The following is an 18,454-nucleotide window of genomic DNA, read 5'->3' as shown; positions in this document are numbered from 1 at the left end:
GATTTTGGGATAATACAGCTCTTACTCTAGGAATTCTGTTTTCTCATCTTGTTTCAGTCAATAATCACATCAGTAATTTATTATTAGCTGTAAAATGATTGCTTTATGTATGCTTATAAACTTCAAACATTCCTGTTAATCCCTATACTGTCATACAGTGTATGACTTTTTAATAACCTTCTAGGAATTCTATATAGCTCCATAGATTCTTTTCATTATGAAATAAGTATCACAGATGTAAAATTTCTGCCTCTAGCTTGACTCCAATCCTGTTCCTATCCCAGAGTTCCACATATGTGAAAATTTCTGCAATCCTTACAAATTATTTCCATAATTGCACTAAAATAGTGTTTCCTTTAATAATGCTATTTTTGTCACGGTTTTATAGTGGGGTTCTCCAGAAGTAATATGGCAAATAGAACCACATCACTATCAGGATTATTAAAATTTGTGCTTGTATGAATGTTTTTAAAATGTCTCAGTTTTGATTGTAGAATTGAAAAGAGTTCAACATCTTCTCTAAGGTTAAACATAGAGTTACCATATGCCATGGTAATCCTACCAGGAGTTTTATATCCAAGAAAACTGAAAATATGCTCAAACACAAAAACACTTCTGCATTCATTGCACTGTGATTTGAGTGAAACAGAGAAAATGGACGCAATTGTAATCTGCATGAACATTTGAACATTGCAGATAGTAGAAACGTACATTAAGCAATGAAAAGGAAATAAAGCATTAATACATGATAAGCCATGAGGTATTCAGTGATAGAAGTTAGTCCCAAATAAATGCATGTTTTATGATTCAACTAATATAAAGGCCCACAAGTCCAGATTAGTGAACCTGAAAAGACAAAGAGTAGGTTAGTGGTTGCCTGAAGTATGATGAAAGAAATGGGGAGGGACTGGCAATGCATAGAGGTTTATTTGTGAGGTGATGAAATTGCTTTTAATTTAACTGTAATGATCATACTACTGTGAATATTTAAAGCAATCTGACTGCATACATTAAATGCATGAGTTTTAAGCTTAGTAAATAAATTCTCTAGAGAGATTTGAGACTCATATATGCCATAGCTCTTTTGGGTTCATAATAACTTTAAAATTTTATTAAACCCTGCTATAAACTAAGCAAGGCTATCCTAACTGTTCTCCATAGTTTTCTTCTAGCTCCCTGGTGGGTCAGCCTTGTCACATTATTAACAAGAGTAATGTTAACATTGTAAGTCAAGAAGAAAGCATTTGCTATAGTGGTTAAGATCTTGCTACTGGACCTGGCACGATGGCTCAGTTGGCTAATCCTTCCCCAGCAAGGGCTAGGATTTCACATCAGTGCCAGTTTATGCCCCCAGCTTTCCACTACCTAACCAGCTTCCTGCTTGTGGCCTAGGAAAGCAGAGGAAGACTCTCATCAGAGACCAGAAAGAAGTTCCTGGCTTCTGGTTTTGGATTGGCTCAGCTCCATCATTGGCCATTTTTGGGAATATATCTGTAGTTGGACAATCTTTCTCTCCATCTCTTCTCTGTAAGTCTGTCTTTCCAACAAAAATAAATAACTAATTTAAAAAGATGATGCTACTTGGAATACCTATATTCATAGAGTTGAGTTTGGGCTCGAGTTGAAGCTCCATTCCTGATTCCAGTTTCCTACTAACGTGTACCTTGGGAGTCAGAGGGTAATGCCTCAAATAGAAAAGTCCTTAACACCCTGCGATACAGCTGAGATAATTACCATGCTTCTTTCATTACTGTGGCTCAGCACCAACCACTGTTTACATTTACCAGGTTATGAAAAATCTTCATCTACTTATTCTCTCACATTCAAAAAACTAATTATGTAAATAAAATTTAAAAGAAAAATGTAAGCCAAATTATATTATGCCATTTAAAAATATTTCAAAAACTTTCTATGATGTAATAGAAAGTTTTAAGCCTTCATTATGATATATAATGCCCAATATTACCTATCTCCTATTACATTTGCAATATTACTTTTACTGATAGCTATTTTCTACACTTTATTTTTCTTTTTAAGATTCATTTATTTACTTGGAAAAGCAAATTTGCAGGGAGAAGGAGAGACAGAGGAAAATCTTCCATGTACTACTGCACTTCCCAAATGACCACAACTGTGGTTGAGTGGACCCAAACCTAGGAATCAAGAGCTTCCTGTGGGTCTCCCACGTGGGTGCAGGATTCCAAGTCTTTGTGCCATATTCTGTTGCCTTCCCAGGGCACAAGCAGGGAGCCAGATAGAAAGTGGAGCAGTTGGGACAAGAACTGATGTCCACATGACATGCCTGGGCTTGGAGGTGTAGCACTATCCAGGAGCCAAAGCATTGATCTTTCCCATATTTGTAGTCCTACTGTGCCACAAATGTGTCAAGTATGCTCTTATGTCTAAACTTTAGGGTTTCTTTTCTTTCTTGGATACTCTATGATTTATTTACTTATTCAGTAAGCTGCTCAAATATCACTTGCTCCTTAAATCTTTACTGATCATCCTGTTAAAAAGCATAATTCATCCTTATAATATACACCATTTTTTTCTTCTTTTTGTCTGCTTCTGAACTACATTGCCCATAAATACAATAGGATATTGTTTCTAAATAAATAGTTCATCACTTGCCAACCATCATCCTCTCAAGTAATGACTGATGAAAGTTAATTTAAAAATTATTTCAGACCCAGCATGGTAACCTAATGATTAAACTCCTCACCTGGCATGTGTGGGTATTCCATACGGGCACTGGTTCTTATCCAGGATGGCTGCTCCACTTCCCCTCCAGTTCCTTGTCTGTGGCCTGGGAAAGAAGTAGAGGATGGTGGAAAACCTGGGGGCCCTGCACCCAGGTGGGAGACCCGATAGAAATTCATGGCTCCTAGCTTTGGATTGGCTCAGTTCCAGGGGCTGAAGACATTTTGGGAAAGAACCAATGGATGGAACACCTTTCTCTCTGTGTCTTTCTCTCTGCAAATCTGACTTTCCAGTAAAAAGAAATGAATTTTTTAAAGTATTTCAACTTCTGTGCACTTGATATAGCATTGCTCTTAAGATGTTTTTCACCAACCCAAATATCCCAGAGAGATTAAGTAACAGAGATAATCTTCTTGACAGCATGTAATCTATCAGTTGATTCTCCTTTATGGTCAAAATTTTCTAGTTACCTGAAAGCATTTCACTTGGTTATTATTGTCCAAAAATGCTGCTAACATGCCAATGTCTGCCTGTTGCAGCTAACAAGCTTGATACTGTTTTCATCATGTTTCTTGATATTTATGACTGTATTTTCTCTTTCGCCCACTAGAAGATAAACCCTAAGAAGATAAGGTCTTGTTTCATATACTGCTAAGAGTATCTGTGAAGCTCTTACCCCATATTATTAATTAAAAATAATAACCAATCGGATGTGTTCCATATAACAATCTGTGGAACATTTGATGTTGTTTGATTTGATATCACAGGTAATGAAGCCACAGTTCCAGGAGAGCTCAGTTTCTCCATGATAAACAGTAAGTGAAGAAACAAGGTGTTAATCCACATGTTTGTCTCGGATACCCGTACTTTGGACAAAATTTCCAACAGTATTTTGTTCTGAGAACTAGAACGGATGGTCACGACATGAGCAGCATCAAGTGATCTTAGATTGTCTATCCTAATACTCAGATAATTCTGATTGACATGAGGAGTTGTCCAAGAAAATGCTTCAAAGATTAGATAAACAAATTAGTAAGAACAGGTTAGTGTAGATTCCTCAGAAAATCCGAGCTCCTCCTTTCACATTTTGTTTTTACATTTAGCTCAACTGGCTCCCATTGTGGGGCTCAATTGTAACAGCCCTAAATTCTAAACACCTTTGATTTCCTAGTTTCCCTGAATAACATCAAACCCACAAGGATTCTTTGAAGATAACTCTTTACCCTCATTATTGAGTTTTAAAATTCAACACTTGGGCTGGGTGGTGTGGCCTAGCGTCTAAAGTCCTCACCTTGAACGCCCCGGGATCCCATATGGGCGCCGGTTCTAATCCTGGCAGCTCCACTTCCCATCCAGCTCCCTGCTTGTGGCCTGGGAAAGCAGTTGAGGACGGCCCAATGCCTTGGGACCCTGCACCCACGTGGGAGACCCAGAAGAGGTTCCAGGTTCCCAGCTTCGGATTGGCGCAGTACCAGCCGTTGTGGTCACTTGGGGAGTGAATCATGGGACAGAAGATCTTCCTCTCTGTCTCTCCTCCTGTCTGTATATCTGACTTTGTAATAAAAAATAAAGAAATCTTTAAAAAAATCAACACTAAAATTGTCTCTTAGATATCCAAATTTTTTTCTTCAAAAACCATGTAAGTGATGTCAAAATGTGCCAAAGAGAATAGCCAAGACCATTCTCTGAAGGTGGCTAATTAATTGAATTACCCAAATATAAGACTCTTTGTTTGCAAATGGTAATCACAGACACCCCTACAACATTTGAAAACATCCAAGCAAAAGGAATAAAACAGGAAATTATGATTACCTAATGTTTTTGCTAATGATTTCTTCTTTAATTTCTTCAATTATTATTACATAATTAGTAAACTCATTTGCAATATACAAAAAAAAAATCTGAGGCATTAAATGGCTACAAAAGTAAATTACTTTATTAACTATAATTATATTTACATGTGAGAAAATAAATAACTACCAGTTCTCTATTGTTTAATATAATGAAGGGATTTCAGAGTACTTTGAGTTTCTTTTTTATTATAGATTAAAGATACACTTTTCCTGTCATGAGGTTTCAAATGGTGAATGGTGAGGGGACTTGCTATTGAAGTTTAAAACAAAGGGTAGAACTAATATTCAAGAAAACAGGCAGCTGGAACTTGAGAGAGAAGGAGAGACTGTGAATTAAATTAAAGGAACAGCAAGTTCAGTCACATGACAAGGTTTTTATCTAGGGAGTCACTGTTTCAATATTTATATATTTTCGAACTTTGCCAAAATTATCAAAGGGAAGTCTTACTGAAATAATATTTTTATGGAAAATAAAAAATAAGGGAAATTTGATAAAAGTTGAATCATTTCTGATTGAGTGTGTTCTGAAGATCTAAAAATATACCTTTACCATCATTGATATGATTAAGTTGTCCTGTGCAAGTTGATGATATTCACTGAGTTGATCTGAAGTTCTGTAAGATCCTGTCCTCATCTTCATTCATTATTTAATGTCTAGGATGCAGTAGAATTAGATGTTGAAATGATTGTGTACATTAAACAGGGATAAACATATAAATATGTTTTATTTCACAGTGTTTGTTAATTCTGATGATTTTTGAATTTAATGAAACGATATTAAAAGAAAGTAGCTCATTTGATTATGGCATTGCCATTCAAGTTTGAAATTCCGTGTTAATTAAGCATATGTGGAAGATAAAATCGCGAAAAGCAGATCTGGTGGCACTCTTACTTCATGATCACAAAAGATGACTAGGAATGTCTGGGATGCAGAAAGTATTTCTAAAACTTCTCTTGCTTAAGGAAGGAAGAGATTTCAAGGAACACTACAAGTACCAGACAGTACAGGTCAACGCTGTTCTCTACCCAGCTTCCCACCCACCCTGAGGGGACCTGACAAATACTGGGAATGAGGGATCTCATAGAAAATAAAGCGATGTTCTGAAGAGGTTATTGCAGGTTCACGTTGTTTTTCTTTCTTATACTTCTTTGGAGTGGAAAGGGATAGTATTTTATCATTAGAAAAAAAATTAAAAGGCAGAAGAAAAACACAGAGAAATTTTCCATCTGTTCTTCACTCTATAAATGCTCTCAACAGCTAGGGCTGGGCCAGGTCAAAAATAGAGGCTAGGATTTCCACCTGGCTTTTCCATGTTGGTAGCAAGAATACAAGGACTTCAGCTGCCAACATTCTCAGGTGCCTTAACAGAGAACTGAGCTGAAAGCACAGAATCTGGACTTGAATTGGCACACTGATGGCTTTTGGTTTTTTAGTTGTAGCTTCACCTACTTCACAATCCATTCCCCCAATTTTTTTTCACTATTAATTAGCTTCTCTGCAGTCTGATAGTGTCAGTTTGTTCTGAAATAACTATTTATAGCTCAGGAAAATTAGTTTGAGGTGTATTGGAGGCTGCTAGGAGACAAGAGCATAAGAACAAAAAAGTACCCCTTGTAATTTTCAGAGTCCCAGTGCTTATAATGTCCTTTTGTATGTTATTTGTACAAATGACAAATAACACAAGAGCACCAAAATTAAATTCTAGATATAATGTTCTTTACTTTCCTCTCTTTCTTCTCCATACCAGACTGTTTTAAAATAAAGAAATATTGTAAAATAACAAGATGGACTATGTTTTTTAAAGGAGCTTCAAAAACTTGATAAAATGGAATTTAAAGAAGTTTTATTTGGATACATAAAATCTAATATTTTTGCTTTGTGCACGATACACATTAGCCCTGAACTATCTGAAGACTTCATAGATCTGCTTTGCTTCATATTTTCATGCATCCAAATTTATATTATACTTCCAATGTATAATTGTCTTGAAGTATCCTCATGTAGATTTGAAAATATGCTTTCTAGCATCTTTTTGTAATTCAATAAGAGATGTTTGAAATAAAATACAATTGTTACAGATAATTCCATAGAATCTAAGTTTCAAATGTCCATGCTCAGAAATAATACAAAGTTGATGTGTTAGTCATGAGCCCAGTTTTATTAAGACATTCTTAAGGTATAATTTCTTGTTTTTGGTCAACAACAGCACAAAAACAAGGCTAGGAAGGAGATATTTTCTTTTCTTAAGAAATTATTGTACTGAAATGTCCAGAGCTCTGAGAGCCGTGTATTGTTTCTGTCTTTGTCTTTGGTTTATTTAATTTGAGGATTTTGGCTTGAAAAACCTTTTGATTACATGAAGCAAATGAAATTTTATTGAGCCAGTATGAAGGTAGAGAACTCTGAGCCACAAAAATATGTCAGGTGGGAAGTGGACATTCATCATAATTTAGTTCAAGAAATGAGCATAATCTAACAATCTAGAAAGCGAAAATAAAGGTGATACTAGGCAATTACAGACTATGATATTTGGAGGGTTTTTTTATAGTATCATATGCATATGCTACGTTGTTATCTAAGACTATTTATTATGTTTGTGATCAGATTGAAGATAATTTTGATCTTTTGAAATTAAATAGGCTTAACTAATGTTCTGAAACTACTGCAACATTCTCATTTTGCTGAAAGTATTATTTTGAAGTAGGGTAAAATATACAGAGCTGGGATATATTTAAAATTACATTTCATGTTTTTGGTTAGCAGGGAATGATGTTTAGCAAATGATAAGTGATTGGAAAAGATTTTTTTAAATTGTTTTAAAAATATTTATTTGAAATGAAGACAACAGAGGAGGGTACACAAAAATACAGAAACAGAAAGAGAGAGAGAAGTTTTCATGGTTCACTTTCTAAATTACCTGGGCTGTACTAGCCAAACTAAACCAGAAGGTCCATCATGTCTTCCATATGGGAGGCAGAGACATAATAATTAATCTTTTCTTTAAAGCAGAATGAAAGCACATAAAGTGTAGAAATTTTTAATTATTATTGGGTAAGTGTGGTTGGAGTATATGACAGGTACATAGACTTAAATATTTTTTTATCCACTACTACCCTAATTTCCTCTTTTCCATAAAGCTTCCCACTCCCCCATTTTCATCCAGCCCGATTCCTAAATGCATATTATAAAAATGCACTGAATTTGATTTTGCAATTTGCACCCAGTAGACACAGAATCACTCATTATCTAAATAGTCATGCCTTAGTTTCTAGACATCATTTCTTATTGGCACAGGTATGATTACCCTTTTCTTAAACTGATGAAAAGTTATGATGAACTGTACTTCTACATCCAAGATCCTGTTAGCTATCCTTTTCGTTTGATCTATGTCACTTGGTTTGAAAAATTTCAGAAAAGACATGGGGTTGTCCAAAATGATATCATAAATCTTAGATATCCAAACAATGTATAGAAATGCTTTCTATGTATGCTCGTTAATGAGCACCCCAGTTTTAATTTGAAGTATCTAAATCTCTAACATAAAGGACATTTGTGTGCTGCTATTTCAAATTGAGGCTAGGTGGTGCAGATTAATTTCATAATAAGCAACAACAGTAATTATAGCTCTCCATTCATTTAATATGATATGTAAATACAAGGTCTGACAGCATCTAAAGCATTCTTGGAACTTTTCCTTCTCTAGATGAAAGGTGTTGTCTAAATTCCTTATTGCACTTTGTTATAATTACTAAGGTTGTCTGCTGGAGAGATAATTGCATGCCTTGTTTCCTGAACCACTCACAAGAAAATGGTAGGCTGAGATCTTGTTAAATCACTCGCCTGCCCAAATCAGAGTGTGACCAAAGGTAGGGATTTGAAAGCAAAAGGCAGAAAACTTGACATGATGCCACCACCCTGGCATCGTTTTTTATTGAAGACCCAGAAGCATCTTAGTGTCTGTGACTGATGAACTTCCCTGAAGCTGCTCTCGAAGTTGAATTCAGAACACTTGTCAAAGCTAGATAATTTTTATAAGATGGAATCACCACTAGGAAAACTAGCAAAAAAATGTACTGATCAACTCTGGCCAAGGGCAATGAGAATAAATCCCACTGCTATTGATCTGCATGATATTAGAAAATACATAATACATGGGACATTATTTCTGTGAAATTGTAGCTCCTTTGAGACAACACTTTTTCATGCAGAATTAACTATTTTAGTCATAGAATTCTAACATCCTTCATTATATTCTTTGTGCTCAACTGCACGTCTTCAGTGTCACTTCGTGTCACTTTTGAGGCTCTCGTAATGGTTTGGGAATCTCCCTTATCACCAAAAGACTACAGTAAGAAAAGAAGCTTCTCGCTGATAGAAACAGGCATTTAAATTGTGGTTGGAGTGTGGGCTTCTAAGCAGTAGGCTCTTCCTTTATTCTCCATTACTTACCTTCTATTTGGGTATGCCCAGCAGGGAAATGAGTTTTCTCACTGGTGGTTTTGTGTGGGGGAAAGATTCTTTGTTGTTCTGCTCTGTTTGAACTACAGCAATGTGTAAAGTGAGTTTCTGCCAACTCTCCATAACAGGGATGGATGTATACTAAAAACAGGTTGAAAGTGGGCAGGTGTATGGAGGGTGTGGAAGCTGATAGGTAAGCTTGTATGTGTTCCAGACCCAACAGCAGGTTTCACAAGTTCCAGCCCTGGTAATGAGTTTGTTCTCTGGAAGAAATCTAGGGCTCTATGTAGATAAAATAAACATTTGAAACTGAAACCCATAAAGGAATAAGAGCATCAAAACATTCACATGTTCTTTCTCTGAAGTGTAGATGGAAGGCTTTGGTGTCAGACAGGTGCAACTTATGAGTAACCTGGACAGCGGCCAGAAGTTCTTGTTAGAACAGCAGAAGACCACACCTGTTGATGGAAAATGCTGCCCTGTAGCACTGCAAATGGCATACTGAGTCAAATCTCGTCTCAATTTTCCCATTCTCACCAGTGAGTGATTCGTTTTAAGTGGAGTGAGTCTGCAAGGTATTGTTTGAATGTGTCCACTGAAGTTTATTTTGGAACATTTAATCCCCAGTGCAACAGAGATGTAAAGTGTGAACATGCAAATCTTTAAATTTGGTTAGATCATGAGGGCTCTATTTTCATTAACAGATTATTATTATAAGGGCAATGGATTTATTATGGTGAATAGGTTTATTAATGTGAGAGTGAATTTCTTAGAAAAGTGAGTTCAATCTCTTGCTTTCCCGTGTGTGTGTGTGTGTGTGTGTGTGTGTGTGTGTGTGTGTGTACACCCTTGCTCTTCTGTTTTTCCCCACTGGATGACTCGGTGACCAATTTCTCCCCAAGTGTGGATCCTTGATCTCGGGCTCTCGAGCCTCTGTAATTACAAGCCAAATGCCAAAACCATTTCTATTAATTATTCTGTAATAGTAACCTAAAGAAGACCAAGACAATGTAATTCCAAATCATAGCTTTCCTTAATAACTTAATGAATTTGATTTCATTTCAACTATAATCTTGCCGGGAATGGAAAGATCCATTGTTTTTCAGTTTCTTCCTGTTATGTTAAACAATACTTCTTAATAATCTTTGCAGAACATTTAGTTTATCTATTTGCTTGTTGATGATAAGCATATTTTTGGAGTATAACTTTCGTCAGCTAAAGCCAGTATGAAACTGCTTGATGTGGAAGTCATATCATTTGCAAATGAAATAAAATTTAGAGAACATCTTTGAAAGATATTCTATATATCCATAGGTAATGAAATGATGAAAACAGGGTCTCAGGAATATTTGCCCAGATAAAGATATACCTTGTATTAAGGAGCAGGAATAACAGAAAGAAAAAAATTCCCTTTATTTTCAGAATAATCTACTGACAAGAACACTTAGAGGTAATTTGCTTAAATTCTATGTAACCTATTGACCTATATGTAACTGCCTCTCCCGTTTCTGTTCATTTATGTTTGTTCTGTTTTATTATATCTTCGAAATGTCATAAGTATAAAAATCATATATAAAGGTAATCTGTGAGTAAAGGTTAAAGAAAGAGCACAAGGAAATCATTTTTCAGTCCTTTACGGTACATGTTTGTGAGCATCGCCTGACCAACTCCCGCTAATATTTCTAAGTTTTATATTTTATATACTTTATTGTAGCTGAAAATCTCCCTTGCTGGAATCAATTTTCTTTGTAGTGGAGGTTTTTATTTGTTTGTTTGTTTTTCCAGAAGTTTTGTGTTTTTTTTTTACTGTCCTTTATATCATGCTTTCATGCTTATCAATAATCCTGAATTTCCTTATGTTATGGTTGAGACACAGATTCCTGGTCTCGTCTTTGTAGGAGACCCCTGTCTAACTAAAAAACAAATGAAACACCTTAGAATGAATTATGCTGGAATGAGAATTCTCAGCCAAAATACTTTATGTACCATCACATATGTAAGTGTGTATTGTGGAAAATTCTTTCTGTGATGCAGCACTAATTGTCCCCCCATCGCCTTTGTGTCACACTCTTCAACCTCGTATGTTTGAGAAATGCAACTTCAAAAAAAATGGATTTAAATTACTGTGCCTCAAAGAAAGATAACACATTAATTTTATTTTCCTTCCCAAAGTAGAAAACAAGACAAACCGTCATCAAGAAAGCAACTAAAAGCAATGAAACACATTATTCATCTTCTGAAATTAAGTCTCCTTTGTTGTTTGCATGTTCAAGTTCATGTCAGGTGACTCCTCAGGTCTCATAAGCCTACTTTACACACTGTTCTGTATAACATCCTCCAGATGAGCAGAGGCCTGATCTAGAAAGGCTTACCTGAAACTGAAACATTATTTATCTCTTATTAAAAAGTTTAAAACTGTACACAGAATTGGGCACCTAACTTTTACCTGGTACCTATGTGACATTTACTGTGGAAGGCAAGTTTATTTTCTAGCAGTGTAACCATATGCACAGCCCTCTAGCCATCCCCAGGGTGCTCGTGTCCTGTATCAACACACTTTGGGTTGATTCATCACAGATATTCTAGTATTTAGGGCTCTGCATAGAAGATAGGTGTTGTCTAGTGACAGCCAGGATGAACTTAAGTTTGTCTTTGTCTTATGACCTAATATGGCTTAATTTCCACTTGTTTACATCTATGGCTCTATGGTACATTATAATCTTAGAAAAAAATTATATAAAGGAAGGGCTCTGGACTTATCAGAAATAAGGAATACCTTTTCCCCCCCTCCCTCCGCCCTGGTTTCACTCTGATAAACAAGGCAGATTTTGGTTGATTTGTAATGTCTTCAAAACATATTTCAGTGTTAATGATCAAAGTTATCATAAATTGTTCAGACAGTACACAGTAGAAGAGGAAACAGAATGATTTCAACTTTCCCATAATGAAACACTGCTGCTTCTGAATAAACCAGGCTATGAAACATCACTTTCCTCTCAGTATTTTTCTTGTGACCTGACACAGATTAGGTGACCTAACTCCACCTGCTGGATGAGAAAGTATTGCATTGCATTTGGTTTGTAAATGCAAGCTGGAATCATGGAATTGATAATGATATAAAATCATAGAACAGTTCAACCAAAGCACTTAGCTTTGCCACTTTCTGGTTGTCATATTACTTTTTTTTTTTAAAGATTTATTCATTTTATTACAGCCAGATATACACAGAGGAGGAGAGACAGAGAGGAAGATCTTCCGTCCGATGATTCACTCCCCAAGTGAGCCGCAACGGGCCGATGCGCGCCGATCCGAAGCCGGGAACCAGGAACCTCTTCCGGGTCTCCCACGCGGGTGCAGGGTCCCAATGCATTGGGCCGTCCTCGACTGCTTTCCCAGGCCACAAGCAGGGAGCTGGATGGGAAGTGGAGCTGCCGGGATTAGAACCAGCTGCCATATGGGATCCCGGGGCTTTCAAGGCAAGGACTTTAGCCGCTAGGCCACGCTGCCGGGCCCCATATTACTTTTTTAAACAAATGACTGCATATTCTCAGTTGCTTAGGATTTTGGTATAATTTAAAGTAGTGAATATAAACCACAGAGTTTTTATTCACATTGATAGAGCACTAAATACAGCAGTATATTCTGATTTGTTTGTTTGTTTTCTGGTAAGAAGTTGCCACATTTTTTGTTGTCTCTCACACTGATTCTGAACCCTATTAGGTAAATGTGCCTTCAGGTAACTATATATATGGCTTTTCCAAATGGAAGAAGAAATGATAGTATCTCCCTTTGGAGATACAAAATGGCATTTTAGCAGTACCAGGGCATGTTTCTCCTTCGCTATCTAGGATTCCAGGTGATTTGCAAATGACAAACATTCTCATCTTAAGAGAGTTTTGTACATATTAATTAATGAATGTTATATAGCTGCATTGATGGGAACAACTCCAACTAAGATAAAAGCAAACATTTTAAGAAGGAGTAATAGAGTTATGAGAATAAAAAAAAACGCACTTGTTTCCCATTTAAAAATATAATTCCGCTTGATAACATTGTCAAGTCTGCTCACCATGGCAACTCTGAAACAGGTAAAGAAACACCAGCATACACACACATATATATATGTATACCCCCAATTCCCATGAACAAAAAGCATATGTTGTAATAATCAGTTCAGTTCTTGAGGATCTGTTTATCTTTGACCTGTGAATGTTTAGCTTTTCAGTATCCCCAGTGCCTGTCAGTGAATAGCGAAAACTTAATAGTTGGAGTGAGGCGTAACTTTATTATATGTTGGCATGAGCAGCACAGTTGGTATTCTTTACCTGTTCCAAAGTTAGGTGAAGACACAAATCATGTAATTATTAAAGGTTAAGTACAGAAAATATGAAAAATTAATGACCAAAGTTGAGAAAGAATACTTGTTTATGCAGGTTGGCACTGCTTGACTGATAAGAGATCAAAAGGTAAACAATATATTAACTCAACTTGATGCAGCCCTGGACCAAAATAATTGTAAAGTTAGTAAAATTCTTAAAATTCAGCTCAGTTAATATCAGAATGTTTTATTATCTCACTGTGTGTGTTTCTCTTATTTGCCTCCTGATTTGACAATAATTTTGTCAAATCAGGCCTTTGTTAAGGCCATACTTCTGACTTTTATAATGCATTCCAATGTTTGCATGCTTCATTCATTTTTTCTACTTAGTTTCATATATATATGTATATATACACATATAAATCCCACTTTCTAAATTGTGTAATCCCAATCTGCAATCTCCCACTTTGTTCTTCACAATACTGAATATTATAGATACACTTAGTCATATATACACTAAGTGTATAGATACAGTTAGTCATACATTTATATAAAAAATCAGGAGAGTAGTAAGGCTTCCATCATGTGCCAATATATACACATCTACTTACAGATAGTCCATCTCCTTTTTTTATAGTAGTCCCAATTTAAAAACTAAAACACAAACTTATAAAAAAAACTGTCAAGAAAGGATTGAATAATTCCATAATATGATAGGGCAAATTTTAGTCGAAGGCAAAGTAAATTTTGCAGAAGATCTCGGGCAGCTTTCCTTTTTTGTGTTGTAACCTCCACTAAGTGAGCATCTTCAGCTAACAGACAGCCTGCATAAGAGAGAATGTGACCGCCATGATTTCAGAACTAATTTATGAATTACAAGTGCACAAAAAAGTTAATATCCTGAAAATTATCAATGATGACTCAAACACAAAACTAAAGTCAGATATCGCAATGATATCTTAAAACATTGACTATGCTATCATTAGAATGCTAATTGCAACATGTGTTAATGTAGGATGATGAGAGCTGGAAACCAAAAGTAAGTATCCCAGCAATTTGGATACAGGAATCCAATAGCACGGTCAACCTCATCCTAACATCTGGAAAAAGTTTCCAATATTTGTGTTAGTAGCACCACTAATAGATGCTGACAGTGTTTCACCAGCCTTATTTCTATACACTTATTGAAACAAAGTTAAAATAGAATCCATGTGTAGCTAGATCATCATTACTACATTCTATAAAACATGGCTTTATGTCAAACCACAGAGAATACAGTCATATTGTGGCTTTCAGAATGTGTTCCCAAGAACTTAACTTCTATTATATATTTTAATATAAAAATCAATTAATCAAATAATTATTTTGCTATTTATATCAAGCATCTTACGTCTCATTTCAAATTGCAACTTTCTTCTGCAGAAATAAAACAATGATGCTATTTTATATTTTCCAACACTTATAAGAAATAATTGTTTCCTGATTGTGAAATTAAAACACTAATTTTAGTATTTCAAAAATAATTAAAATATACTGCTGGTATGATTTCATCTTGCTTCATAATTATCATTACATATGCTTAAAATATAATCACATCAAGAGCAAAATAAAATGATAAGACAGTTATATAAACACATCTTTCTCTCAGTATGTTATTGCAATTAGATGGCTTTAAGGTTACATATTATTTCATTAATAAGTCAATTATAATGTATTTGTCTTATTTCCCTTTAATTTTCATTTAGGTGATTTTTGATACATTACCAATGTTAACTTTCCTGTAGTCATCACCCTTTACATATGTCTCTTCACACAAACTTCATATTTTAATGTATAAATAATTGAAAGAGAATTAGTGAGAAGATTTGAGTATTTCTAAGATTTGAGCATTTCTACAATTTGAGAATTTCTTATTCACATTGTTCAACTTTACTCCCGAAGACGCTTTAATGATTAATTTATTTAACTGAAACAGAGAGAGAATCTATGTGCTAATCCATGCTCCTGCAGCAGCCAAGTCTGGGCAAAATTGAAGCCAGACGCCTGGAATTCATCCATGTCTCCCCATGGCTGAAAAGTACTTTTGTTTTTGGGACATAATTTGTTGTACATTGGCAGTAAGCTGGATCAGATATGGAGGTGCTGGGTTTTCAGTATGTGATCTGGGCATCCCAAGTGGTGAATTAACTCCCTGAGACACAACAGTCATGTCCACAACCTTCTTACCAATTCTTTCCTTCTAGTGCTGTGCACAAGTTTGTCTCACACATTCTCATCAATATTGTTAAATCCACCAACAAAACCCTATAGAATCCTGGTTATTGATATTTATGAATGTGCAATCCATTGGAAGGGTTTTATGTTAAAGGAAGCTTGCTTTTCATATTGTGCAATTTATCCAAAATACTACCACAAATGAGTAAAAACTGACACCCAGTCCACATTGGAAAGGTTCAGAAAACCATTGTTAAGTATTCATTTTGAAGAAAATGATGATAGAAGAAACAGAATGGCACTTTTAGGCTTGCTCTAACAGTTTATGGGCAGGTGACATTATCTAATAGCACCAAGCTTGTCAGTAGTTAGAATCCTCCCCCAAGATTAAGATTTCATAATGGAACTTTTCCTAATTCTGAGTTACGGTTTTATTTGTCTGTCTTAGCTAAGTGATCAATGATAATTTGGAACTCACAGTACAGTTACACATTAATAAATTGTTCCTGCATATGTGAGAGAGACAATGATATGTTCACTTAGTTATTGTTACTGAATAACCAATTTCCAGTCCAGCAATTTTCTCAAATTCTTTCCAACTTCCTTTTCCTACTGCCTTCGTTATTGCTGTTATCTCAGTGCTCATTTTGTACCCTGCAATATCTGCTTGTGAACTATTTTCTTATGAACCGGTCTTTGCTTTTTGTTGTTTTGCACGGTTTCCCTTTGTTTATGGAATGCACAATATGTATCACATGACTTTGGAGCTCCTGATGTTGCTTCTCATTCAGGCTCCTTTTTCTTTGTCAGATCTGTGACGCTTTTCCTTGTAATGTTACTTTTCCACTTAAGATGAGGCGTAAGGATAATGTACAAGCCAGAACAGTGTGCATCACATCCCTCTTGCATAGTTGGAGACATGGGGCCCAGTCACTTGGTTGAGTTTCATGTCATCTTTATTGTCATAGTCTCCCCCTTTTGATAATTTCTTCCCTTTTCATTATTAATTCCCTCTTATTTTTATAGCATTTTTTCATTGTCTTGTGAGAATTTTTGTGAGTTTTTCTGATAGTACCTTCATGTTTCATATTGGTCTTTTTGGTTTTCTTTAATGGCCATTCCCATTGAAATTCTTCTACTCCAACTTGATCTGTTGTTTCCTGAGATATTTGATCATTTTCTGTAACACATATGCCACAGGTCTTAAGTAAAATACTGTTTAACTGACAAAAACTGCATTTGTCTTTACAAACATATTTATATATATTATTTATTTAAAAAATTATTGCAAAATCAGATTGACAGAAAGTTGGAGAGACAGAGAGGAAGATCTTTAATCCACTGTGGCCGAAAACGGTCTGAGCAGAGCCAGGAGCCAAGAGCTTCTTCCGGATCTCCCTAATGTGTGCAAACTCCCTAGGTTTTGGGGTGTTTTCTACTGCTCTCCCACACCATAAGCAGGGAGCTAGATAGGAAATTTAACAGCCGAGACCTGAACTGGCCATATGGGTTGCTTGTGTATGCAAGGTAAGGATTTAGCCACTAGGCTATTGTTCGGAGCCCTACAAATATATTTATTAAAACAGTCATAAATTAGTAAGGATCTGATATCCTTTGGTTGTATGGAACTTCTATCTGTTAAACCAGGGTGAATGGTGAAAAATATAAATTACTCAAAATGTGATATTAGGAGATAACCACAAAATATAGTTGAATTTGAAAATTACTTTGAGAGTTTAAGCACCTTTAAGTCATGATTTGCGTTAACTTTAAATATCTTTTAACTCACTTTAGGATTTATTGTCTGAAATGTTTACATCCCGACAAATGAATATGTGCAGTGTGGATAAAGGATAATGATAATCAGACACAGATTAGCTAATTCGATTTTTGTTTCTTTCCCATGTAGATGGAAAATCTCTCTATGTGGACTTGCATTTTACCCTAGTCCTAGTCATGTGTGCTAAGTGTGTCTTTATAGATTTCAAGACCATCCTATATTCACAACAAAATTGGGGAGAATGTACATTTCACTTTCATATTTACTTTATTTGAAATTTATTGGAAAGAGATGTAGAGAAGTGGGAAGAGAGAAAGAGAAATCTTAAATCTGTTGTCCTGGGCTGGGCCAGGCTAATGGCAGGAGGCGGGAGCCAGTTGCTTCTTTCAGGTCTCCTACGTGGGTACAGTTTCCTAGACAATTAGGACACTTTCTCTGCTTTGCCTAGTGCATTAGCAGGAAGCCATTCATGTATATGAACACCATATTGCCTTCATTTAAATTTTAGCTATTAAATGTATCTTGACAATGGGATGCTGGACTTTCTACTACTATCTATACCTATAATTTCAGGATACACTTAAACAGCAGAATGATGGACTCTTGACTGTTGGAGGAACATACTACTATACTAATATAAGAGAAACCTTGTTGGAGAGGGGATGAAGAGGGAGCAAGGGGAAACCTCTGGACCTATGGAAATATGTCATGAAATATCAAAAGTAAAAGAAAAAATATGGCAGTTGTGAGTAAAGCTATTCTAAACATCTGTCTAAAAGATTCAGTTTAGATATAATTTTTCAATATTGTTGCATACATATCATTAGGTATTAAAAAGTTTGCATAATACTTTTTGATAAACTACTAAAATATTTTCCAAAGTTGCTGTATCATTTTAGAGTCACAACAGAAATGAATGAGAGTTCTCATGACTCCATATCCTAATTTGCATTTAGGGTTATGTTTTCTGGGTACTGGCCATTTTATCAGCTTTATAGTAATATTTCATTGGGTTCATTTGCATTCATTTAAACATTTATGGCATGTTTACCACTTCCTATGAATTTTTAAAATATTTGGTGAGATGTCTTTAAGATCTTTTGCACACTCTTAAATTGAGATATTTGCTT

Source organism: Ochotona princeps, chromosome 3 (genome assembly GCF_030435755.1).
Source record: "Ochotona princeps isolate mOchPri1 chromosome 3, mOchPri1.hap1, whole genome shotgun sequence".
Classification (NCBI taxonomy): Eukaryota; Metazoa; Chordata; class Mammalia; order Lagomorpha; family Ochotonidae; genus Ochotona; species Ochotona princeps.
This window is presented reverse-complemented; position numbering follows the sequence as displayed.